This window comes from Cyprinus carpio, chromosome A3 (assembly GCF_018340385.1).
Source record: "Cyprinus carpio isolate SPL01 chromosome A3, ASM1834038v1, whole genome shotgun sequence".
NCBI lineage: Eukaryota > Metazoa > Chordata > Actinopteri > Cypriniformes > Cyprinidae > Cyprinus > Cyprinus carpio.
The window spans coordinates 18371781-18399018 of record NC_056574.1 but is presented as its reverse complement, the minus strand read 5'-3'; the positions used below and the strand labels follow the sequence as shown (position 1 = coordinate 18399018).

At 36.9% G+C, this 27238-nt stretch overlaps 1 pseudogene; it reads right to left on the bottom strand.

The window, feature by feature from the left end:
- The window catches only part of LOC109108776, an 87907-nt pseudogene that overhangs the window by 31127 nt on the left and 29542 nt on the right, over positions 1 to 27238 (bottom strand).

The window sequence follows — 27238 nt, the reverse complement described above, 5'->3', positions numbered from 1 at the left end:
ACAATAATTGTATAATTATTAAAGACTCAAATATTAGTATTTGTTTTCAAATTTAAAGGCTATATTTTTTGTAATGGATTTTCATTTTTTAAGACAGAAAGTCTGGATCTGGAACAACTTTAAAACAAATATACCAAAGGTATATTTAAAAAGGAATTAAAAATAATGATGGCATTGTATAAAGTTTCCATTTTATAGTATAGTATACCACTATATTAAAAAAAATGTTTATCAGGCCACAAAAGTGCCAATAGGTGAAGAAACCTGTTCCCAGAGGTGTCATCTTATGAGTACAATCCAGCTCCTATTAAGATCTTATGTTGACACAGGTGAAAACCCTTCAGGCCCTCTTTTATAAATGCATATCCTGTACTGTCATTATAGCCCAGCCAAAAGGGACACCACGTGACTGACCCACTTGTAACGATCGGACAAATGAGACCGACATTCATTTCAAGTAGAATGGAGCACAGGTCTCATTGTGTGTCTGTATGATGGGCCCAATGCGCCCCTTCAACAAGGACATGACTGCACACATTAAAAACTCTTAAACAGGGTCTGTGCCGCCAGTCCGTCTGTGGTGATTCAACTCTGCTGATGAGGATGGATTGAAAGTTAATATGCGACGGGAAGCTTTTTCTTTTCTGTTTTTTTAATTTCCACAGGCTGAGATATAAGATATCACATTCCCATCGAAAAATCTCATCACTTTCCCCGACCAAGCGGCAGAAATGACTAAAACAGACATTTGCTCAGAGGAGATTCATTATTTGGTGTGGTTGGAGCGTGCTTAACAAGACTTTTCCTTTCAAGATGAAAATAGAGTAATAAAAGTTGTAAAAAGCCTCATGTATCTTTGGAATAACTAGGGTCTTTGACTTTAGGGAAAAGAACAATGACGCTTACTAGTGCATTTCCATTCTCACAGCACTCAACAAAAACACCATTAGTGATGTGGAAATGATCTGGATTACAAAACACCATTCCAAGAGGAATTTACCTGGAATATTGCAATCCAGGCATATCCAATATTATCGAAGTTCACTGCCCCTTTGTGAGGGTTGAGCTCCCCGGGCTCACACACATTGTAATACTGGTTCCAGTTTACACAGCTGTTGTTGCCTGTCCCATCCAGGCCAGAGTAGGCATGTCCTGGTGGAGATGCACTTAAAGTGCACTCGACACCCTCCTTGAGGGGGGGCACCTGACTACAGCGCAGCATGCCATTCTCCTTATTGGTGGAGCAGATGAAGGGGTTGTCCTCACCTTCTTCATTCATGTAGTACGGACTCATGTGTGACAGATTATAAAGGCTGTGGAAACACATGGAAAACAATGTGGAATATATGACATTTACTTACTAAAACACAATATAAATGACACATTATATGCTCAGAGGCCACATAGCAGCTTCCTTTTCTTAACATTTGTACATGTACATACCCCTTGTAACTGTGTGTCAAGGTCAGTCAATTCTCTTAAAAAATCAGATAAATTCACCTTTTAATGACAAGGCAAGGTTGGTGCAGGTTGTAAAATGTCAAGTGGTGCCACTCCATTGACACTGAATTAATAATTAATTATATTTGTAATATCTTTTTATATTTGTATATCTTTTTTTTTTTAATTATGTTGTAAACACTCACATGTACTCAAGACAGTTTATTACGGTTACACCACATGACATTTTTTGAGTCATTCAATTTAAACTTAAAAATGGTATAAACATTTTTCAAAACCATGAAACCAACAGGAATATAAATAGTGCATTTCTTCAAGCTTGGCAAATATGTTTTAAACTAGTTTGCAAAAGTTTCTTTTTCTTTATCATGGAAACTCTTACCCATCATTGAACCATATGTTTAACAGGTTAGAATCAGGTCAGAGTAATGTTTTAAAGGAGGGTTAAACATTTTTTTAAAACAACCAAAAACTCTGAAGCCACAAAAAGTTTGGGAATAAAGTCACAAATGGTACTGCTAAGTGACACAAAAAATAAAATCTACTGTATGTATGTAAAGGCTCATGTTTCTAAATAAGAACTGGCAAGTGAAAATGTTGTTGCTTTAGCATGTTTGAATCACATTCACATGCATTTAGAGAGTAGTAATTTGTCCCATTACATCAAAATATATGACTTATAATTCAACTCATCATGAAGAATGCAGTCTGTAATCATCAAAGCCTCTCCAGACTTTTAATATTCTTTTACCCATATACCTTTGTTGGAGGTGTGTGTACCTTCAGTGCTCGGGGACTGATGCTCAGCACTGATTTTACGCCAGGGTGCAATGTTCAGTTTACAAGACTGTCAGCGGCTGAAATGCCATTGCTTCTGGCAACAGTTGGCTGCTACTTTGGATCGTATCGGTAGTGCTGACAGAAGAAAGCTGGTGGTTAGATAAGAGCAGGACTGTACTTACGCTTTCACGTTATCTGGCATGAAACACCGATTCCTAAGAAGTCCAGCCCACAGCTGCACCCCGACAATGCCGAATATAAAGAAGACGAAAAAGCACAGCAGGAGGACGTTGCCTAACATAGGCAGAGTATCAAGAAGCAGAGTCACCAGTATCCTCATACCTGGAATACAGAAACGAAAGAGAAACAGAGGCAACACTAATTGTTTAATTGTTGTGTGCTTATTCGATATAGCTTTTACATTGGTTTTACAGGTTTGCATAACATGCTTAATTTTTTGCCAGTATAAATAGCTGACAGACCAGTATATGAATTAATGAGACAATATTTTGAGATTATCAACCTCAACTGATCATTGTTGACCAATAACAGTCTTGTATTTGTTTCATAATCTACCAACTGCCATAACATAGACATTTTTTCATAATATTTTTGAAGGAATTTTCAGTAAATGTTGTGAAAAATAAATGCGCATTTGATTTAATCAATTTTTTAATTAAATTATATCTTATTGCCATATGAACACATTTATGTTTTTATAACTAAAGGAGCACTAAACTACATTATTAAAAAAACAACTACATATTTTCCAGTTATGTGAGACGAATACAGAAATGTGAATTACTTATAACTACATTAAAAAACATATTAGATCAACAGAATTCCCCAAACTAGTCAAACATAGAAATAATATCAAACTGATCAATACTGCTGAAATGTTAAGTGTTTGCAAGTTCCCAGCATGCACTGCAGCATAAATAATGTTGTTGCTGGTTATTTATTATTATTATTATTATTATTTTTAAGTTTTGTCATTTTTTGTCATTATTTTTAGTTATTTGTTGTGTTGTGAAGAGCTCATCTTTTTACATTTGTTGATTGTCATTGTGATTGAGGTTTGTGTTGAGGTCTAAATTACAGTATATCTCCTTCTAAAACTATATCTCAGATATTTTGCTTTGTAAGGTGATTATGCCTTCCTAAACAAAGAAAGCATAGTTCACTTCACATATTAAGTGTCCTGTGGCTACCAAAACTAAATATACATTTATTTTGTTCCTAAATGAAAATTTGTTAAACAAAAATCTGTAATTGCCTTGATGAATTTATTGTCTGAAAGAGTCATTTTGCATTTAGCGAATGAACTAATTAAAATTGACAAAACAAACAAACATTACTTAGGACAATTTTTAAGACAATAGATGAGAAAACCCCAAAAATCTGAATGCATCAGATTGTATTGAGTCTTTATGTTTTCTTAATAATTCCTTTTTACAATGTATATGGGGGAATGGCAAACCTTAGGTTGTAGAACGACACCTTTAACCCAAAATTGGTCCCACTTGTAATAATGCTTGACAGAGTACAGAAATTGCATTTTTTAAATGGACTGCTGAGGGACCACAGGAACTGACTGAGTCAGAATTTAATGGAAAATTAAGACTTAAACCACTGAACAAATACCCATTCCATTATCTCTCACTGCAGGTGAGCTAACCACCACTCAGAACTCCACAGCAACCATACAGCAAGATCCTATCAACCACAAAAAAAAAAAAAAAAAAAAAAAAATCAATCCCTGGCAACACCCTACAGTAGCATTGTGGTGGTGCGTTTTGCACAAGAAACCCTCACATTTTGAGTGGATGCAGAATTCTAGTTGTAGCTCTGAGAACTACCATAACAGGAAAAAGCTTAAGAAATGTATTTCACATGCTAATATAAACTCACATCAGAACTTTTAGGCAGTTAAAAATGATACTGTTCTATAGAACACAAACAAGGCTGTCAAAGATATCACATTAATGAATGCAATTCAGTGAATTTGTCTAATGCTGTTAATTTTTTTTAACACAGTTAACACATTAAATGCTTTATCCTTTTCTGTGGGGTTGCTAAAACAACAGGGGTGTTTAACAAAACTATCTGCACTCTTTTATGTTGGAATTGATTAACATTGATTTAAAAATTATTATCATGAATTGATATGAACTGATATCATTTATACTTATTTTTATGTGTATTGATGTATGTGAAAAATATTCCCGGCTGTAGAAGTGAAATGTCATTTGGACAAACATTAATGAGATGGCCATCAGACGCAACTCAGGCTCACTGCAAAAACATGCCTGTGGCAACATTTGTGCAAAATGATATTTCATTGCTTCTTGGATGTTTTTCGAAACTCAAAGTAAAACGTCTAGTCAGCACTGGTAAAGCACACTGAGTTTTATCTGAAAGAGATGAACATCAATAAGGCAATGTTGTTTGTTGTACATATCATGGCAATTTAGAAAGGTAATGTCCAGTGAGTGGCGCTAAAAGGTTAATGCTTTATCAGGTTTGAATATAACTTAATAATGTACACTAAACCTACCCTAAACCAGTAGTGTTTACAAAATCAAAAGTGAGATAAAACCACATTTGCTGAGGCAACCATGACATTTAAGCTTTCTTCAACAAGTCTTTGAGCTCTTTTATCAAGTGTCTTGACTCGTGTTTCACAGGACTTGTACCTGAATGCACCACACTGCAAGTGCAATGCTGTACCAGGTGGGCTACTGAGCAAGTTTACATCAGCAATGCCACTATTTAAATTCTGGGTTTTATATTTGCTGCTTATTTTGAATCAATTTGAGGAAAACAGAATCTGTTATAGAATCGCTATGCAGTCAGATTACATGAAATGAATTACAAAAATATTTGAATCAATAAACAGCCCCCCCCCCCCCCCCAAAAAAAAAAAAAACAAATAGCAAAAGATCAGTCGTGGATGCATATGTGAATCAGCTGTGTCACTGTCATATGGCCCATTGATCAAGACTGACCAGTGTGAACTGTGTTCAATGACACACTCAGAATGGATAAGCCCGAGAGCATCAGCATTCAGGATATCTCAAGCAGAATGAATGCCCTATTACCTACAGATACTCATACTTATTTCAGATGAATCAGTATGTCTATCACTCTACTTTCTTGAGACAACAAAACAATGGTGAAAAGCAGCAAAAAGACACTCAGTGCAAAAGCATGAAAACATCAGCAAACATCATTGTGAGAAGTGCCCCTGGAAAGGAGTGATGCATCCGGTGGATCCGAGTGACTAATATGCTTGAGGTGGGTGTGTGCAGCTGATGTAATTTAAGTGTATGATATGGGAAGGAGAGGGCCTTAAATGGGCTTGTCTGAGTATATGTATATCCTCTTGATGGCCTGTATCCCTCCCACCAAAGACAGCGTGGAGCCACAGTGTCGCTCGGACACTTTAATGAGCCCCCTAAAGATACGTGTGATCACATAGTGGAAGAGGATGAACATGCTAACTCACTCTTATGTAAACAGATAGATGAGAGATAGAGAATTGCTCTGCCAAATGCCAAATGTCTAGCTTGGTATTTGAATTACAGCTTTAGGTGTGAAATGGCACGTCGGCACTAACAAAATAATATGGACGCACACATGCACTCCAACTAACATCCACAATTCACTCCAGAGAATCATAATATCTTTCCATACTAAAAGCACTTCTGCTGGCGGCAACACTCTACCGAGACAAATAAATCACGGTATCTCGTCCTCCATCTGGGCAACAGCAGAGTCATTAAAGCTGATGTGGTAGAGCAGACTTACTCATAGTTTAAATCTACAGCTCACTCCAGGGTTGTGTCTCAATCCATCTCCTAGTTTAGTAGTAAGTCCACTGCCCAGGGAATCTGCCATTTCTATGGCTGTCAAAATTCAAGTGCACTAAAATGTAACGCAAATGTAAAAAATAAAGGGGAAATTCACTACATACATGTCTATATACACTACCTACATACATCTACAAGTCTATATACATATGTTTTCAAGAAATTAGTATTTTGATTCAGCAAAGATTCATTAATTTGAACATACAGTAAGTGACAGTAAAGACATTTCTAATGTTATAAAACATTTATATTTTAAATATCAGGGAATTCTTTTCTTTTGAAGTTTCTATTCAATGTAAATGTATTATGGTTTCCACAAAAATATTAAGCAGCACAAATGTTTACACATTGATACTAATAAGAAATGTTTCTTGATGAGCAAATCAGTATGATTTGATTCGAATGATTTCTGAAGGATCATGTGACACTGAAGACTGAAGTAATGGCCATCACAGGAATAAATTAATATTTAAAATATATTGCAATATATATATATATTATTTTTAATTGTAATATTTTACAATATTATTGTATTGTTAATCAAATAAATGCAGAATTAGTGAGTGCAAAATTCAAAATTTGTGTTCTGTAAGATGTCATTCCTGCATACCGGCTCATCACGTGATTAGCTGAGATGATCTCTGCTTCACAAGTCATAGATCAGGCAGCTGTTTTCTCCTTTCATCACAGATGAAAGGACACATAACAATGCCTTTGAGTTTTTGACCGGGAAGTATGACTTTGTTCCACTTTGCACAAGATAAAAGCATTTGGTAACACTTTAGCATGGGGACCAATTCTTACTATTAACTAGTTGCTTATGCTTATTCTTATTAGCATTCCTATTATTAAAATATTGGCTGTTTATTAATACTTATAAAGCCCATATTCTGCATGACCATATTCTACATCCCTAATCCTACCCAATACCTAGTAAAAAAGTAAAAAAAAACTTGGACCTTAAAGGGATAGTTCACCCAAAAATGAAAATTAGCCCATGATTTACTCACCCTCAGGGCATTTTAGGCATAACTGACATTCCCCTTTCAGACGAATCCAATCAGAGTTATATTAAAAATTGTCTTGGCTCTTCCAAGCTGTATAATGGCAGTGAAAAAAACCCCATCCATCCAACATAAAAAAACTCAACAAGGCCACGGGGATACAACAAAAAAAACCTAGTTGTGAACACGCCTGCTTGAGCGACGGGAAGCTGGAGATTACAGTTTAAACATTTTTAAAAATCTATATTTTTCTTACACTAACGCATCGTTTCGCTTCAGAAGGCCTTTATTAACACCCTTGAGCCATGTGGAGTAGTTTTATGATGTATGGACAAACTTTTTTTGGCTTAAAAAACAGGGGAACCATTCACTGCCATTATACAACTTGGAAGTGCCAGGACATTTTTAAATATAACTGTGATTGTGTTCGTCTGAAAGAGGAATGTCAGATACGCCTAGGATGCACTGAGGGTGAGTAAATCATAGGCTAATTTTCATTTTTGAAATAAAGTGTGACCAAGCATTTAAAAAATGTACTTCCTATTCAAAGAGGACACTAGTGTGATAAACAGTGCATTTTTTTCAAATTATATTGAATATTGACAAAAATATACAAAAATAACACTTTTAATCACCTTAAATACCCCCATTTTATCTGATTTTCCAGCATGACAGACACTTACTAGGCACTCTGTTGATGGCTCGGAGGGGCCTGAGCACTCGCACAGTCCGGATGGCTGACAGGCTCCCATTATGACCGTCCAGTGAATACTCCATCATCCTGAAGAAAGCAGAGCAGAGGGAACATACCGCAAGCGTCAGACAGTAAAGGTCAATATCTATAACCTTTCTTTCTGTCGATCTTACATGAGGACAATGAAAGAAAAGAGGTTTTAAAAGAGAAGTCTTGATGCGTTCATCACTCTTGTCAATTTAAAGGTCACTTTAAATAACAAGGGGATCAGAGCACTGGGAAATCTCTATTTCCCAATTGACGGCCTGTAAATCGAGTGGCAAGTCCCTTTTGACCAGCTTTACCATGGTGATAATGGTTCAATGCATGAGTGACAAGTGAGAAAAAAGGCGGGATTACTCACCCTGCCATGACAATGAAGAAGTCCAGGCGATTCCATGTGTCGCCAAGGTAACACTTTGATCCAAAAATCCCCAGGGCTATCATTTTGATGACCATCTCCACAGCAAAGAAGGCGAAGATGCAGTCATCAAATGCCTGTGGACACAGATCACATTCATTTCTATTATACAGAATGACAAAACATGTTTTCTTACAAAAGTATTGTATCCCCCTCAAGAAACTTTGGGGTTACACTTTAGTTTAGGGACCAAGTCTCATTATTAACTAGTTGCTTATCAGCATGCATATTACTAGCTTATTGGCTGTATATTAGTACTTAGTACAGAACAAAGCACATATTAATGCCTTATTCTGCACTCTGCAGGACCATATTTTAGATCCTTAATCCTGGCCCATACCTAAACTTAACAACTACCTTACTAACTATTAATAAGCAGCAAATTAGGAGTTTATTGAGGCAAAATATAGAGAATGCAACAGCACTGAAGCATAATTTTTCCTCCCATCTAATTTTTTCCCATCACTATAACCTTTTATGGTCTCTGTACAGATTCCTGTTTCTGTCGCTGGAAAAATGAAAAATGGACATAGAACTTTAAATTTGGGCACCATTTGAGTGGTTTACAGGGAGAGAGTGAGAAGATCAGCTGTGATTCATTTTGTGTAGTATTTTCAGCTCTGGCCTCAGCTGACCTGATCTCCTAAATCATGCTGATGCTGATGTCAGGCTATTCTGGACATAAAAATTTCCCACAGTACCATATATTAAACCCAGGTTGCTTTGGTGGGAGCGTGGGCAGGATTACACAGAATTACAAACTACAGAAATAAATGCCTGAGTCTCTGATATCTGGCAAAGGTTCCAGTGACCCCTAAACCTCTGTGTGCCACAAAACATGGCGAAGTGCCATCTGTGTGGAGACGGTGCTAAAAACAGACATTGAACACAAAAATAATAAAATAAACAAATAAAATAAAGGTTAAGATATTATTTTAGGACCAATGGAGATTGTGTGAATTCTGATGTACAGTGGGCCCAGAAAGCACTTTAAGATTTAATCCACACCAGTTTTATTTTATTATTACTGAGATACTATTAGAGTTTTTATTAATATTTTTAATTCATTTTGAATAATTTTTTATTTAAAAATGTAATCAATTACTTTTATATTTTCCATTTATATCTTATTTTTTTTTATTTTTCATCTGTATAGCTTTTGTCCCCCAAATTAATTTTAGTACATTTACTTTTCAGTAAACATTTAATTCATTTCAATTAACAAAAATGTTTTACTTAACTATAACAACCTTGATCCACTCAAGTGATGTTAATCCTGTGATAAGGTCTAGCAACATTTGGTGGTTTTATGTTATTTAATGCAATGAAATACCTACAGTTTTTAGTGTTCAAATGCTTTTATGGAATACTTTATCTTAATGTGATGTTTGAAGGAACTTTATCATATTACAAGCTTTCTCTCACTGCATAATGGAACGAGACTTACCTGTAGGACGATACACCACTCAGACTGGCACTTGAGGTCCTCACATGGCTGGAACATGCCCAGAGTCACACAGTTCAACAGAATCACCAGCATGCTCACATGCTCAAACCATGTGCACAAGAGTCAAGGGAATATCACAGAGATCATAAAGTCATGGCAAAGCACTGTTACTCCACAAAACATAATGGTACATAGATAATAAATACAAATATTGATTTTGCTGATCCCTTACTTAGCTTAGAGCAAATGAGTTTAACAACTGGAGCAAACAACACTATGGATTTGCAAAAAATAATAAATAAATAAATAATCAAGGACATTATTTGCAAAACGTTCCTTCCTTCTGACTGAATTCTAATTAAACTTTTAAAGCATGATTAAGAAGTGCAAAGCCTATTATTCACAATAAATAAATCAATAAATGAAATAAATTAAGTTTAAAATTTTCTCTTTTCATTTTAGTTGTTTGGTTTCCTCAAGGTCAAAATAAGTAAAAAAAAAAAAAATTGTTAAAAAAAATAAATAAATAAAAATAGTTCTTAAACGTTTCACAAACCACAGCACGGGTAAAAGCTAAGACATGTTTCAAGAAAACAAACAAAAAAAATGCTTATTTTGAAAATTTTGGAGTCTGTAAGATTTTTTAAAGTTTTTGAAAGAAGATTCTCATGCTCACCAAGGCTGAATTTATTTGATCAAAAAAATCATTAAAATATTAATATTGTGAAATATTATTACAATCTTATTTAAAAACAGTTTTCTATTTTAATACTTACTTCTTTTAAATCATTTATAAAATGAGTAATTTATGAAGTAATTTATTCCTGTGATGGTAAAGCTGATTTGCTGCTCATTATCAATATTAAAAAGTTTTGCTGCTTAATATTCATGTGAAACCTGTGGTGCATTTTTTCAGAATTCTTTAATAAATAGAAAGTTTAATAACAGCAATTATAACATTATAAATATCTTTACTGATATAATAAATTCAATGCATCCTTGCTAAATTAAAGCATAAATTAAAGTATATAAGGGGCTCATCTGCAAATAGTAACAGTAAAAATTTTCCATCGTTTTATCACCAGTGGAAGACTAATGCTTAAGACATCAATAAACTATACGGCCATAGCAGCCATGTCAAGCATCTAAGCAGGCATAAAATGCTCTTCTCACTGCTTAACTGCTGAAATATTTAGAGAGTACAACAGGAACAGGGTTATGTGTGTATAAGCAGCACAACTATTGGTTCCACTGCTGTCTGAGATGTCAGATGGCATAAGAGCTGTCGGCAACGAGGCCGAAACCAGCCGCTGCTGCTGTTGCTGTCACTAAGCATGACCTATTAGCACCTCCATTGTCACTGTCCGTTATACTGAAGATCACGACCAATGTGTCCATCATGACCAGTGCCTGTCACACATCACGCATACCACAAATCAGCACCAACAACACCCACAAGCCCTTATGGATGCCATGTTCTCGAGATCATCTCTAATCATCTGGCACAACTTGTACACAATCTTTAAAACATCTGAGCTTAAACCCTCCAAGGCCCCAAAAGATTTCTTAGGGTTCAAATGACAGCCTTGTTACACCAAGGGCTTCGAAACTCATGTTTTATGCAGGTCTGCTCATCTAAATGGGGCAAATGACGGGCACTTTCTATGCTACACACAAATGAGAAATCTGAATAACTCTCATTTCCATAAACCATCACAGAGCTTCGGACTGTGGGCGTCGTAATGTTGTGTTCCCTCACAATGGAGAGGTGACTGAAATCAGGTGCTGATGATGAACCCTGAGGATTTTTAAGTCATTGTGCCTCTGTCACGGTTTTACAAACAACAGAAAAGGTGGAAAGAAGAAAGAACGGAAGGAAAAAAAACTATTTTTTTTAGAGTGTTAAGGATTTCTATTCAACTAGCACACAATGGAGAAAATTAGGCTTGGGCATGATTTCCCAAGATGGACAATGTCCACCCAGGGGTCCATGGTAAATCAAGATTTGGAATGCTTTGATCAGTGTTTTTTTAGATGCTGGACCATAGATCAAGTCTCAGCAGTGCTTCCAAGCAGATCCGGGTCCCAAATCCCATTTCGTAGGCTTTTCTGAGTTGCTCAAAGATGGTTACGCTCTCCACAGAAAGGCGAGAAATGGAGTGGACTTTAATAAGTTATCCCAGAGGTTAAGAGACCTGAAGGGCACCCAGAGCAGTTAGGGTAACTCATGGTGAAAGACACGCCACAGTTCCCACTTACGGTCAACAGTCTGAGCGGCTTAAATTGATAATCTGTCACTTTATAAAAAATGGTCTATTCATGAAAGGAACTGGCCAGTTTTCCGGTTCCATGGTCTATCCATCCCCTTAAAAGGTAAATGGAAATGCATTACTACTAAAATAAGATTTTTTCCAACCACCAGTCGAGCCAACTCAAGGGAGGGGGCAAAATGTCATGGAAACCCAACCATTGTAAAGGCTGAAACGATTGTTTTCCTTCCATCAGTCTACTCCTTCAATATTCTTCAAAAATCTTTTCTGCTACATTCTTAAGTCTTCCAAAATCAAGCCCCGACAAGATGCTACAGTGAATACATTGCTTCAAAATACTGTGCACTTGATGTGTGAAATTTGAGATGAGTTTTTAAACTAGCTCATAGACATAGGATTGTAAAAACATAGCAAACTGATTTTTTTTGAAAGAAGTCTGTTGTGCTCACCAATGCTGAATTTGAAAAAAAAAAAAAAAAACACACACACACATGTGGTGGGGTGCACTATGATGTATTTGTCTCCCTGAAATATTCCAGGAAAGGGCACCAAACTCTCAGAAAGAGATTATGCTTCTGTCTCATTGCAAATCTGATCTTTTCCATTTTAAGAGCATGTTAAAAGTAAAAAACCCATTGGTGATAAGTAGAGGGAGAATGAGTCGCCCAGCCAATAAAGTCGCCAAAGCTACACTATCAGCCTGCAGTGTGGTCAGCTTGACAGATTCTGGTAAAACACCAAATACTATTGTTAAGGGGTTAGGGTTCATTGTTAAAGAAAATATATCAGAGAAACACCTAAACACACTCCCCCAGAACCCAGACAGTTTTGGACACAACCAAAAAGAGTGTAGTAAAGTTGCCGGTTCAGTTGCGCAACGAAGGTAGGTTGGGTCTAAATCAGGAAATATTTTGTTAAGCTATTTCTGGACCAATGAGTTCTGTGCACTACCTTGAACTGAATGTGGGTATGCCTAGCATTAACTGATGATGAGTGTATCACTTTTGATCAATTTAAAATGTCCTTGCTGATTAAAATATGCATTTTTTTTAATTTACAAAAAAGTTAAGTTTAAAGGTAAAGGTTAATTTTAGAAATTTACATAATGTTATTTTTGAGTGATTACACTCTTCTATATAATTGGTATCTGCCCACATACAGCAATAAGATGTAATTGTCTGTATTCTAATTAAATTTGATTCATTTATTGATAATCATTCATCTTGTTCATGATATGATGCATTACTCACTGCCATATACTGTACAAACACTTTTCCTGAATTGTAGCAGCAAGAACTGATTCCTTGTCAAAACTGAGCTTATTTTTTACCATCAACGGATCTCCTACTTCCAAAAGCTATGGGTATTAGGTCATCCAGAAGCATGAACGCCTACTAGTGACCAACAATACAGCGACCTGGTGACCTGCAGTGATAAAATGCTATCGCTGTGAACGGGGCATTACATAATTTTTTACTCATTCTCTATACAGCAACAACACAGAAAACTTGGCTTGTCTGAGTGTTTTTTCACCCGAAGCCTCCAGTTATTGTTTTCAGATCAACTCTAGTAGTGGAGCTTATGGCAGTAATTTACTGAGGATTCTGTAACATCACAGAAAAGTTGCACGACTTTGATGGCTAGATGGAATGGTGTTTGTGAAAGAGATTGTCTGTCCTTGAAGTACTCATCCTGCAAACTAAGTGGGACACAGTCACGGCAGACTGGCACTTTTATCATGTTCTCTTGTGAACATCTGCCATATGGCTGATGTGTCTGTGTGTTAGAACAGACCTTCAGCATCGCTTTTCTGTGGAAGCTGCAGCTACTGCCCTGATTGAAACCCACTAACATGCAAATGCATGACTCACTGGAAAACTATTGAGTTTGGAAATCACAGTTTGAGCATGAATCTTTGTTATTCTAGCAGTTGGCATCGTGTCACTGAATAAATAAGGCATTTAGTTGGCAATTAAAGCAATAGTAATAAGACATAATTAACAGAGGTGTCCATTTACACATTCTAGGTGCTAATGTGGGTTTTTGGCACTGCTGTTCAGATTATTAGCAGCAGTTCCTTTATTTCTTTTCTCTGATAGCTGCTGAAATTATAGCATGACAGTTTGGTAAAAATAAAGAAAAGATTGTTCTGGGTTTTTAAAAGCTGAAGTGTGTAATGTTTGCTTCACTTTTGATTTCTCCAAGTGAATCAAATCTTCTGAATTGGTTCTGATTCATTCACTGATTCATTCCATGAACTTTTTCTGCATATTACATCATTGCACCAATAGGTGGCAAGAAGCAAGACTCAAGAATCTGAATACATTACTTTCAATATACAGTGGGTATAGAAAGAATCACCCCCTTTAAATACGTTCACGTTTTGTTGCTTTGCAGCCTGAAATGAAGACGGACACAGTTTTTGTTTTATGCAGCTGTATTTACTCAACTTATAACATCCAAGTGAAAGATATAACACCAACATTCATCTTTTTCTCCTTCAACCACGGAGTGCTCAGTTTTGCTGTGTGCTTTGGGTCATTGTAATATTGGAAGGCAAACCTTCTTCCCATTGACAACTTTCTGGCAGAGGGCAGCAGATTTTCCTCAAGAATTTGAAGGTATTTTGCCCCATCCATTTCTCCTTCTATCCTGACAAGTGCTCCAGTCCCTGCTGCAGAGAAACAGCTCATAACAGGATATTACCACCTACAAGCTTTACTGTAGGAATGCTGTTATCTGGATGGTGAGCTGTATTGGATTTTCGCCAGTTGAGGCCAAATAATTCAATTTTAGTCTCATCTGCATCAGAATCTTCAAGGTGTGTTTTGGGAAAGCTCAGTCGTGACTGCATGTGGCTTTTTTCTTGCTCCCCCTCCCATACAAGCCACATTTTTGATATTGTGATATTGTTTTGAATTTGTGATATTGTTGTCATTTGGTTGCCTCTCTGACCAGTTTCCTCCTGCTCTTTCATTCAGTTTAGAGCGACATCCTGATCCAGAGAGGGTCTGTGTTGTACCAAATACCAAATTCCACTTCTTAATAATTGACTTCAATAGGAAAATCATAAAGCCTTTGAAATGTTTTTTTATCCATCTCCTGACATGTGCCTGTCCATAACTTTATCCCGGAGATCTTTTGACATTGCCTTGCCACTCATAGTTGATTGTTTGCTTCAGCTGCATTATCAAGGACTGAAATGCTCCAGAAAAGCTCTTTTCATGCTGAGCTGATCAACATGACCACAACTAATCATAAGTGAAAGTCAAATGGCTTTCTCTGCCATTGAGGAGGTGATAAGCTACACCTGATTGAGTTTACAAGTCATTTTCAGGAGGGGGTGATCCTTTTTCCAAGGTTTTTTTTTTTTTTTTTTTTTTTTTTTTTTCTGACATGTTGGTGTTATATCTTTCACTTGGATGCTATAAGTTGCACTGACTAAATACAGCTGGATAAAACAAAAACTGTGTCCATCATCGTTTCAGGCTGAAAAGCAACAAAATGTGATTATTTTAAAGGGGGCAATTTTTTTCTATACCCACTGTACAAAGAATGATAGTATTCTAAATCAGTCTTTTTGTTGCGCATGTTTCAAAAGTGACGGTTTAAGTAACATGTTTAAGTATATGTTTGAATATTTGGTTTGTTAATTTTGTCAAGTAAAATTAGATACATTTTCAGTCAATTTAAAATTGACAAATGAATATGAAAACTGAAAAACCTTTGTCTCAAACAAAAAGATTAATGCTTTCATAATGCCACAGTAGAAAGAAATCAACCAATGCAGAAAAACTTCCCTTTTTATTAATACAAATATCCTGTTATGTTAAAACTTGAAGTGAGGTTTCCTTTTTCTGTGAAACCCTTCAAAATGACAAATGGACATCCTCTGGGCGCTGCTTTCACCTTTACTTGGCAGCATCATGACAAAGTCAAAAAAAAAAAAAAAGGACTCTGAGCAACAAAAACTGGAAGTCTCCCTATTGACTGTCACTGCTAACAATTGGATTATTTGCTTGTTGCTAGCTTAGGAGAAAAGGATTAATGAAGCCATCACACTGATTAAGCCAAGAGGACCGTCACAGCCTGCCAGCTAGACTAATGGGCCCCACTGACACAAGGTTGACCGGGTTCTTCTGATTCAGCCAACTCATCACAATGCAAGTGGAGACGCAGCTCCCCCCTCTGCTGTGCGTTCATTAGCAGAGAGCAAATTCAATCAAGGCAGTCTGTAATAACATTCCCCAGTAGGGTCTGAGGGTCTAAACCCCAGAGACAGTCATGCACAATATTGTTGCATTCTTACTGTTATGCAGTACCTTTTGAACTATGTCACTTACAATATATGAATACAAAGACTATGCTTGTGTTGTAATTCTGAGAAGCATATTTATAAAAAAATGTACCAGACTTACCAGACAGAATTATACTCTGATCAAACTCAGGCACTTAAGGCTTATTAATTATTGAGTATAACTTGATTTACACAATGGCAAAAACATTGACAGTGTGCCAAACAGGATGTAAATAATGACCTGAAGTTAAAGAGACAGAGTTACAGTAACTCACATTAGGGTGACAATTTGAAATTAATGTTGATATTTTTGAACCATTTTTGTAATATTTTTTGTCTAAAAGGATTACCACAAACATACCGCAGAATACATTACAATCCATTGCTAAATATTTACTCATGTATGAGCTGTTGTTTTTCCACTAAACAAGGTAATTTCCTGCAATGATGTCATTATGATCCTGGATTTTTAAGTCATTACAAAGGACAGGATGGAATATATATGTCTATTACCTTTTACCTACCAATAGCTACCAATAGGGGTGTAACAGTACACATATTCAGGTCTTTCGGTTTGGTACACATGGGTACTAAACAAATACAGTGTTGGTTTAACCACTACACCAGAGGAACTTCAATGGAAACTTCCAGTCTTATACATTGTTACTTCTGTTAAGAAACAAAGTCTCATCTTTTAAATTATGTACTTTTTTTTAGGAAATTCAAACAATAAATGCAACAAAAAAAAAAGGGTTTTGACACCCTTTGATGTGGTGTTACCGATCGCTATATTAGCGTAATCTTCCCTTCCTGTTTACTACTAGTTTTAATGTGAAATAAACATGAATGAACATCTCATGCCTCATGTAATCACTCAATCAGTGTTTCAATGTCTATAAAACAACTTACGTACTCATTATATTTTACTTTAACTGTTAGAATGTCTTAATTATTTAATGTTTGTTTAATTAATCTGTTACGATACAAGTTGCCAATGTAAATTATTCCATTTCAACAACAAATGGACATTTTATAATTAGATTTATAAGTTAATTTAAAAACTGCATTATGTGAAATTTTCATGTTTGCATACTTTTTTTTTTATTTGAGAACTGATTTATATTCAAAAATACATACTAATTTAATTTAAAGGGTTAGTTCGCCCAAAAATAAAAATTAGCCCATAAATTACTCACCCTCAAGTCATCCTAGGTGTATATGAGTTATATTAAAAACTGTATTTGATCTTTCAAGCTGTTTAATGCCGGGTGTTGCATGCATCAGTCCAAAAGAAGTTAAATAAAAAGCGCCCATCTTTAATAAAAAACTCCGGGGAGGTGAACAAAGGCCTTCTGTAGTGAATCAATGCATTTTTGTAAGTAAAATATCCATATTCAAAAAGTAATAATCACTTTAATGTAACTTGCACACACTGTTGTACACGGAAGCAGTTCCGGGCAGATGACGTATGAGGTCGGCTTTGTGCATGCGCAGCTCAGAAGTGACTAACGCGGAAGAGCAGCTGAGAAATCAAAACAAAACAACAGTCACTAATTAGAAGTAAAAAATGAGGATTTGTAAAGAAGAATGTCGGAGGATTTCGATATAATCCAAGAGGAGACTGGTTTTCCTTTGCTAAAGTAAGGAAACTTTGCTGCCTTTAACAAACGCTGGTTTTCATGAGACTCACCGGCGCTTGCGCAACTCTGACCTCGTACGTCATCCGCCTGGAGCTACTTCTGTGTACAACTGCTGGTGCAACCTACATTAAAGTGATTATTACGTTTTGATTATGGATATTTTTCTTACAAAAATGCATTGATTCACCACAGGAGGCCTTTGTTCACCCCCCGGAGCCATGTGAGATTTTTTGATTCACCACAGGAGGCCTTTGTTCACCCCCCGGAGCCATGTGAGATTTTTTTTATGCATGGGCACTTTTTATTTAACTTCTTTTGGACTGATGCATGCAACACCATTTGGCATTAAACAGCTTGAAAGATCAAAGAAAATTTTTAATATAACTCTGACTGGATTCATCTGAAAGAAGAAACACCTATCATATACACCTAGGATGACTTGAGGGTGAGTAATTTATGGGCTAATTTTCATTTTTGGGTGAACTAACCCTTTAAGTTTGGGCCCTGTTGTTCATTGTAACCATAGTAATGTAAAAGGGCTCGAGAGCATAAGCTGAGGTAGATTTTTATTCATACATTTTTTTTAACTATAAATTTATTTAAAGAAAGAATAATTTGTTCAGTAAACCACTGTTTAATTAAAAAAATTTATATATGTTTATTTTTTCCCCCCTGCTTTACCGAAACCATACTGAACCGTGACGTCAAAACCAAGGTACTATACGTACCGAACCGTCATGTTTGTGTACCGTTAAACCATTCATAAACTATGACACTATGACGGACTCATTCTCATTCTCATTCTCATTCTCATTCCCTGTGCTCTCCATTCACCAACACTTAACGTCATTAATCCTTTACATTAAATACTGCTGAATGTCTGACCTCTCTTATTATCCATTTCCCCAGCGGTGGAATTAGCCAACTGCCAGATGTCAGCAGTAGCCAGTAAAAGCCATCACAAACCAGCATAAACTAGAACAGAAACTACCTCTAAGCTGGCCCTTTCAGCAAAGAATGATAAAGTACTAGATTGCACAAGCTGAGTGGTTTTTAATGATCATAGACCTGGATAAGTAAAAGGTTTACAGAATGCAGTTGCAAGAGAAGAGGAATTTATCATTGTCAGGTGGCTGAATTCCCACGACAGATCCAGCAGATCTGAGAACAGCACCAGACCAGCTGTACTGCATGAAAACCTGCTGATAAAATCCAAACCATCATCACTCCTCTTAGTCTCCACAACATGTTGCTAAATACTTTCATTCACAGGTCATTTTGTACATAAGGTGAAATGGTCCCGGGAGCAAAGACAAACTCAAATTATCAGTCACTGCTGAACCAGAATCTGTGAATGCTTTTGTGGGCATAAAATAGAGGTCACTGTGTTTGATTGAAAGGCAAAGTCACTCCTAATATAGTAAAGTGACACAAAAACTCAAGTTTCTTAACAAATTGCACTGAAACAGCTTGTATAGTACAGCATGCGCTAAGGGCATTACGTCAGTTCATGCAATATTCCAAGTGCTTGCCATTTTTTCAAGTCTGCTTGTTTTACACTTTAAAAAATAGATTTATTAGCAACAAATTGATTATTGTGTGGTAAAAACAAAATATCTCCTAAATGAGGACACATGAGCTTTGCATTTCCATGCAGAGATCTTTAAAACCTTTATAGGAACCACTGCAAATTTTAGCCAGTGCTACATCTGTCCACAGGGTTTATAAATGACAAAACCTGGCAACTCTTTTGAAAACGTCTTCAACTAAATAAGATTCTTTGCTATAAGGACAAAAACAGATCAATTACCACAGTGCCCATGATTCTTGGAATAACATTTTCAGCCTTTAAAAATAAATTATCGTGGCTCCTATCCAGCATAACAATATCAGATTACAAAAATCATGTTATACTCAAAGGTTGCGCAAAAAGGTCCAGACCATCATTCCCTGAAGGAAGTGCTTTTATTCGACCAAGGAGGACAATTAGCACCTTGTTGTTTCCCAGGAGAAGGATGACATTTCTTTTAGCTCAAACATTTATCTCATAGCAGATGACGAGCGCTCACATCTTTCATGGTAAAACGTTCAGCTGAATGCAGCGTACATCTGAGAATCAGGGAATATTATTCACAAAAGGTTCACATTTCTAAGTTTTCCAATACAGAACTGAAATCGTTATGTGCAGTGCTGAAGCTATCATGATATTCCCTTTGGGCATGTGCTGCTCTACACCTATATACATCATGTGTAGATTCACATCAGTGAGAATGATCTAGAGACGAGGCCAAGGTGAAAGTCAGAGCATTCAATGCACATGTGTGACGTGTGCGAGAACCCTGGGCTATCCAGGAATAGTGCAGCATTTGGAATTACAGCAGACCCCGAGTCGAACGCTGTCTTCACTACCAGACGTCCTCTCTGCTAAAGCAAAAGTCTGTTTACAGATGACATACAGCAGCAATTAAACAAGTCCTGTGTACCACCCCACCAACTTCCAGCTATGTGCCTAGTAATCTGGATTATTACTAACCATCACAACAACTGACAACAAACAGACAAAAAATCTACATTAAATAAAACCCAATACAAATGGGAGAAGAAACAGACACAACGGTGACGTTAAATAAAAGGTTATTGAGTTTTTCCAATGTTCAAACTTGATAGAGACTGCAAGTGGACAGTAGCTGGTATTTAGCACACAAGTACACTTCTAAGATAAGAAATCAAGTACACAGTGTGGCAAAATACTTGCATATCCAATTTCTAAAAATATATATTTTTTAATCTTTAATATTGTATTAAATTATATAAAACAAACTTGTATATACGCTACTAGTCATAAGTTTAGATTTTTTATTTTATTTTAAGTTTTTGTGAGAAGTTTCTTATGCTTACCAAGGCTGCATATTTAAAAATACAGTAAAAACAGTAATATTGTGAAATATTATTACAATTTAAAACAACTGTTCTATTTTAATATATTTTAAAATGCAATTTATTCCTGTGGTGGCAAAGCTGAATTTTCAACATTTCTCCAGTCTTCAGCGTCACATGATCCTTCAAAAATCATTCTAATATGCTGCTTTGCTGCTCAAGAAACATTTCTTCTTATTATCAATGTTGAAAACAGTTGAGCTGCCTAATATTTTTTTGTGGGAACAGTGATACATTTTTTTTAGGATTCTTTGAATCTAAAGAAAGAATAACATTTACCTAAAATAGTCTTTTTTTTTTCATTGTTTTATGTAAAAGTCTTTACATATTTCAAAATGTAAAATATATACAAAATGTAAAATATATACAAAAACCCCCCGACATATATTTTACTAACATGTACACACACACACACACACACACACACACACAATAACTCATTAAAAAAAGATTTCACACACACACACACACACACAAACCCTTTTCACACTAAATAAAATGTGTATCACTATATTGTGTATTACACTTCTGTAAATCAGTACTAAAGGTTTTTTCTCATTTGGACATGACTTATCTTCAGGACTACTGCTGAATTAAATTAAAAGGCCATCAGGAACAGAGACAACAGAGAGAGCCAACATACTTCGTGTTGATTGCACTTATTACATTGCTTATGAAAAACGCTCTCCGATGACACCGTTTTATAGTTTTCTGGTTGCTTGGTAACAGCAGAAACAGCCGTTGACTGGGACAGGCCATCTGCGGTGTGACATACCAGCAGAGAAATGATTTATACAGGAACAGATAGTGGAATCACAGACTGACACTTTATCATTAAAGTCCTAGATTGGCATCTGAGATCCAGCCCACCGAGACTACTACCACTAGAGAGATCGAGAAGCTGCAATGCTGTTGTTTTATGTCTTCTGCACAATATGACTTTATTGCATAAATGAATACCACTGACACTGACTGACAAGAGATATATGAAATAAAAACTCTAAGCAGTAAGCAGCAGATGGGTGTGAGGCACAAAAAACTACTAGCACTATTAACATTTTAAAACAAGGAAATCCCAGGAAATTCTTAATTATTATTTTTTGTTTAAATTAATGTACTGTAAGTACTGTAGAGTTGAATTAACATATATCCTATACCAAGGACGTATTTATAACATTCCTATTAAGTTATGAAAACATTATTTCTGAATGTTCTTTGAACGTTCAAAATATCAATTTTAAAAACATTTTTGTTGGTTATACAATTATTATGTGAACAATCTCAATCTAACTATTTTGCAAGAATTGTGGGAATGTTACTTTTGAATGTTTTCTGAATGTTTTGAAGCAGTCACATTTCAAAACAATACATTTTAAATCACATTAAAATTTTTGTGCTAAAGTTGTGCTAAATGAGAACATTATTATAGACAATCATTCTATTACTGTTACTGTTACTGGAGGAAGATTTTTTGATAACGTTGAGAGAACCGTTCTGAGAATGTTCCCTGTTAGCTGGGATTTTGGCAATGGCAGGGTTAAATATCAAGATTAGTTCAGTAATTACACCATCGTTAGTGAACTTTTTGAAAAAGATCATCTTTGTTCAAAACTATAAAACAGCAAATTTAAAGGGTTCATGAACTGAGAAATCAAAATTCCCTTGATCGTTTGACATATAAGAGGTCACTGTACTATAAAAAATATCTTGTAAGTTTCAGAACTCAAAACTTCCTCGTAAGTCTAAAAACAAATTATATTGAAGCCAGTCAACCAAAACGACAGGTTGTGGAATGTGACACTTTATGACATAATACTGTGGCTAAACACTTCCGCCGCAGCAGAAGATCAACCCCTGCTTCTACATCACTGCCTGTTCAGCCCCGTCCACCGATTCCTGCACGTAGTGTAAATAACAAGAGAGGCAAACACAGGTCTACGCAGAAATCACAGGACACCTTTAACAGGACAGAATATAGCTTAATACTTCTAAAATGATAAAGATGGCTCAGAAGAAAACAAGATGCTGTACAGTGCCAATTTGTGGCAAAAAAAGAAAAAGAAAATTGCATTGCCTTCCTCCTGATGCCAGCCTTAGGAAAGAGTGGATGAACTTTATTTCTTTATTTAGAACTTGGTCATTTGTTCACTTCATTTTAACCACAGATTTGTTTACAAACAAGGCAGAATTCGATGCAGGATTTTCAGAAAGATTTAAACTAAACGACGATGCAGTGCCAAGTCGACTATATTGCATCCGACAGTAATGTTGCATCACACAACTGTTAGTAACTGAGTAACTGGTCACTATTGCTTTGTCTGTTATTATAGATAGTTTGATATGTACTGAGTATTTATGTGTTTTAACCTAAATCACTGCAGCGTAAAGAAGGCTGTGGGCTGTCAAACATAAACAACTGTTAGCCAATCATAGCAGTGGGGCGTTTACTTCCCAAGTCTACAATCCGCCACATTGGGGTCAGAGTATTGCTTCTAAATTGGGCGTCAAAACAGGAAAGAAAATAGCCTATTACTTCTAAAATTGTTATGTTAATAGGGCCTTTCACACCGCTTTAGTTCCAGAACTAAGTGTACAGTACTAAAGTACTGGGACCATTTTGCGCAAACTATTTCCCAGTACCATTTAAAGTACTGCATTCGCAATGACAGTGTGTACTAGGAAGTGACGTAAGCCAGTCGACAGCAACGTCATTTGTGCGCGGCGTTCAACAATGTTAACAAAGAAGAACAATGTAAACAACAGGTGGATGGAGGACACCGTGATCAGAGCTGTGTTTTTGTTGTGTCTTTTCTTGTGAGTTGTTCCACAATTAGTTCTGGTACAATGAAAAGGTTTCTGCGGTGCAAAAGGCCCTTATGTTATGATAACATTATAAGTGGACCCTCAGAGAAAAGTACAAAAATACACTGAAACAAAAATTATAACTGCAACACTTTTGTTTTTTTGCCACCATTTTTTCATGAGCTGAACTCAAAGATCTAAGACTTTTTTCTATGCACACAAAAGGCCTATTTCTTTCAAATATTGACAACAAAATTTCATAAATCTGTGTTAGTGAGCACTTCTCCTTTGCCGAGATAATCCATCCACCTCACTGGTGTGGCATATCAAGATGCTGATTAGACAGCATGATTATTCCACAGGTGTGCCTTAGGCTGGCCACAATAAAAGGTCACTCTAAGTTTTATCACACAGCACAATGCCACAGATGTTGCAAGTTTTGAGGGAGCGTGGAATTGACATGCTGCCTGCAGGAATGTCCACCAGAGCTGTTGCCCATGAATTGAATTTTCATGTCTCTACCATAAGCCGTCTCTAAAGGCGTTTCAGAGAATTTGGCAGTACATCCAACCAGCCACACAACAGCAGACCACGTGTAACCACACCAGCCCAGGACCTCCACATCCAGCATCTTCACCCAAGATCATCAAGATCATCTGAGACCAGCACCCGACAGCTGCTGCAACAATCGGTTTTGCATAACCAAAGAATCTCTGCACAAACTGTCAGAAATCGTCTAAGGGAAGCTCATCTACATGCCTCCTCGTCCTCATCGGGTCGTTCGACCTGACCTGCAGCTCATCGTCATAACCGACTTGAGTGGACACATGCTCATAGTTCGATGGCGTCTGGCACTTTGGAGCGGGGTTCTCTTCATGGATGAATCCCCGGTTTTCACTATTTTCACCTGAGGCCCATTGTTCTGCCATTCATCCACGACCATCACCTAATGTTGCAGCATGATAATGCACCACGGCCCCATGTTGCACGGATCTGTACACAATTCCTGGAAGCTGAAAACAACACATCCCAGTTCTTGCATGGCCAGCATACTCTACGGACATGTCACCCTTGAGCATGTTTGGGAATGCTCTGGATCGCGTATACGACAGCCTGTTCCAGTTCCTGCCAATATTCCAGCAACTTCACACCGCCCATGGAAGAGGAGTGGACCAACATTCCACAGGCCACAAACAACAAACCTGATCAACTCTATGCAAAGGAGATGTGTTGCACTGCGTCAGGGCAAATGGTGGTCACACCAGATAATGAACACCTTTCCAACAACCAAGCTGTCTAATCAGCATCTTGATATGCCACATCTGTGAGGTGGATGTCCTAAGGCACACCTGTGCAATAATCATGCTGTCTAATCAGCATCTTGATATGCCACATCTTGTGAGGTGGATGGATGTATCTTTGGCAAAGGACGAAGTAGCCGCTGCTCACTAACACAGATTTAGACAGATTTGTGGACAATATTTGAGAGAAATCGGCCTTTTGTGTAACAGAGGAAAAAGACTTAGCTCTTTGTAGTTCAGCACTGGTGCCAAATAGCGGGCAAAACCCAAAGTATTGGGTTCTTTATTTGTTTGTTCCGTTTGGGTTCAGTGATTAAAAATGGCAGTTATTTTAACCCAGTTTCAACATTAAAACTCTGCTATTTGCAGCTAAATTTTTAACATATATCGATACAAATCAATTTAAAAAATAAAAGCTGTAAAACGTTGTTCCAGTAATCACAGCTCGTCAGGATTCATAAGACGGTGGTTTTAATGAATGTCCACACAAACCACACGACCTCTTATCTTACATATCTGCAGTGACTTATCTGCACTTTTGAAACTGTTGGCGCTTAAACACTTCCGCCGCAGCAGAAGATCAACCCCTGCTTCTACATCACTGCCTGTTTAGCTACACCCACCGATTCCTGCACGTAGTGTAAATAACAAGAGAGGCAAACACAGGTCTACGCAGAAATCACAGGACACCTTTAACAGACAGATAGAGCTTAATACTTCTAAAATGATAAAGATGGCTCAGAAGAAAACAAGATGCTGTACAGTGCCAATTTGTGGCAAAAAAAAGAAAAAGAAAATTGCATTTGCCTTCCTCCTGATGCCAGCCTAGGAAAGAGTGGATTTGAACTTTATTTCTTTATTTAGAACTTGGTCATTTGTTCACTTCATTTTAACCACAGATTTGTTTACAAACAAGGCAGAATTCGATGCAGGATTTTCAGAAAGATTTAAACTAAACGACGATGCAGTGCCAAGTCGACTATATTGCATCCGACAGTAATGTTGCATCACACAACTGTTAGTAACTGAGTAACTGGTCACTATTGCTTTGTCTGTTATTATAGATAGTTTGATATGTACTGAGTATTTATGTGTTTTAACCTAAATCACTGCAGCGTAAAGAAGGCTGTGGGCTGTCAAACATAAACAACTGTTAGCCAATCATAGCAGTGGGTGTTTACTTCCAAGTCTACAATCCGCCACACCTATTTAAACAGAGCATTCCAATGAGGGGCGTCAAAACAGGAAAGGAAATAGCCTATTACTTCTAAATAGTTATGTTAATAGGGCCTTTCACACCGCTTTAGTTCCAGAACTAAGTGTACAGTACTAAAGTACTGGGACCATTTTGCGCAAACTATTTCCCAGTACCATTTAAAGTACTGCAGCAATGACAGTGTGTACTAGGAAGTGACGTAAGCCAGTCGACAGCAACGTCATTTGTGCGGCGCGGCGTTTCAACAATGTTAACAAAGAAGAACAATGTAAACAACATGTGGATGGAGGACACCGTGATCAGAGCTGTGTTTTTGTTGTGTCTTTTCTTGTGAGTTGTTCCACAATTAGTTCTGGTACAATGAAAAGGTTTCTGCGGTGCAAAAGGCCCTTATGTTATGATAACATTATAAGTGGACCTCAGAGAAAAGTACAAAATACACTGAACAAAATTATAAATGCAACACTTTTGTTTTTGCCACCATTTTTCATGAGCTGAACTCAAAGATCTAAGACTTTTTCTATGCACACAAAAGGCCTATTTTCTTTCAAATATTGTTCCACAAATTTGTCTAAATCTGTGTTAGTGAGCACTTCTTCCTTTGCCGAGATAATCCATCCACCTCACAGGTGTGGCATATCAAGATGCTGATTAGACAGCATGATTATTCCACAGGTGTGCCTTAGGCTGGCCACAATAAAAGGCCACTCTAAAATTTGCAGTTATATCACACAGCACAATGCCACAGATGTCGCAAGTTTAGAGGGAGCATGCAGTTGGCATGCTGACTGCAGGAATGTCCACCAGAGCTGTTGCCCATGAATTGAATTTTCATGTCTCTACCATAAGCCGTCTCTAAAGGCGTTTCAGAGAATTTGGCAGTACATCCAACCAGCCACACAAAAGCAGACCACGTGTAACCACACCAGCCCAGGACCATCTTCACCTCCAAGATCATCTGAGACCAGCCACCCCGACAGCTGCTGCAACAATCGGTTTGCATAACCAAAGAATCTCTGCACAAACTGTCAGAAATCTTCTCAGGGAAGCTCATCTG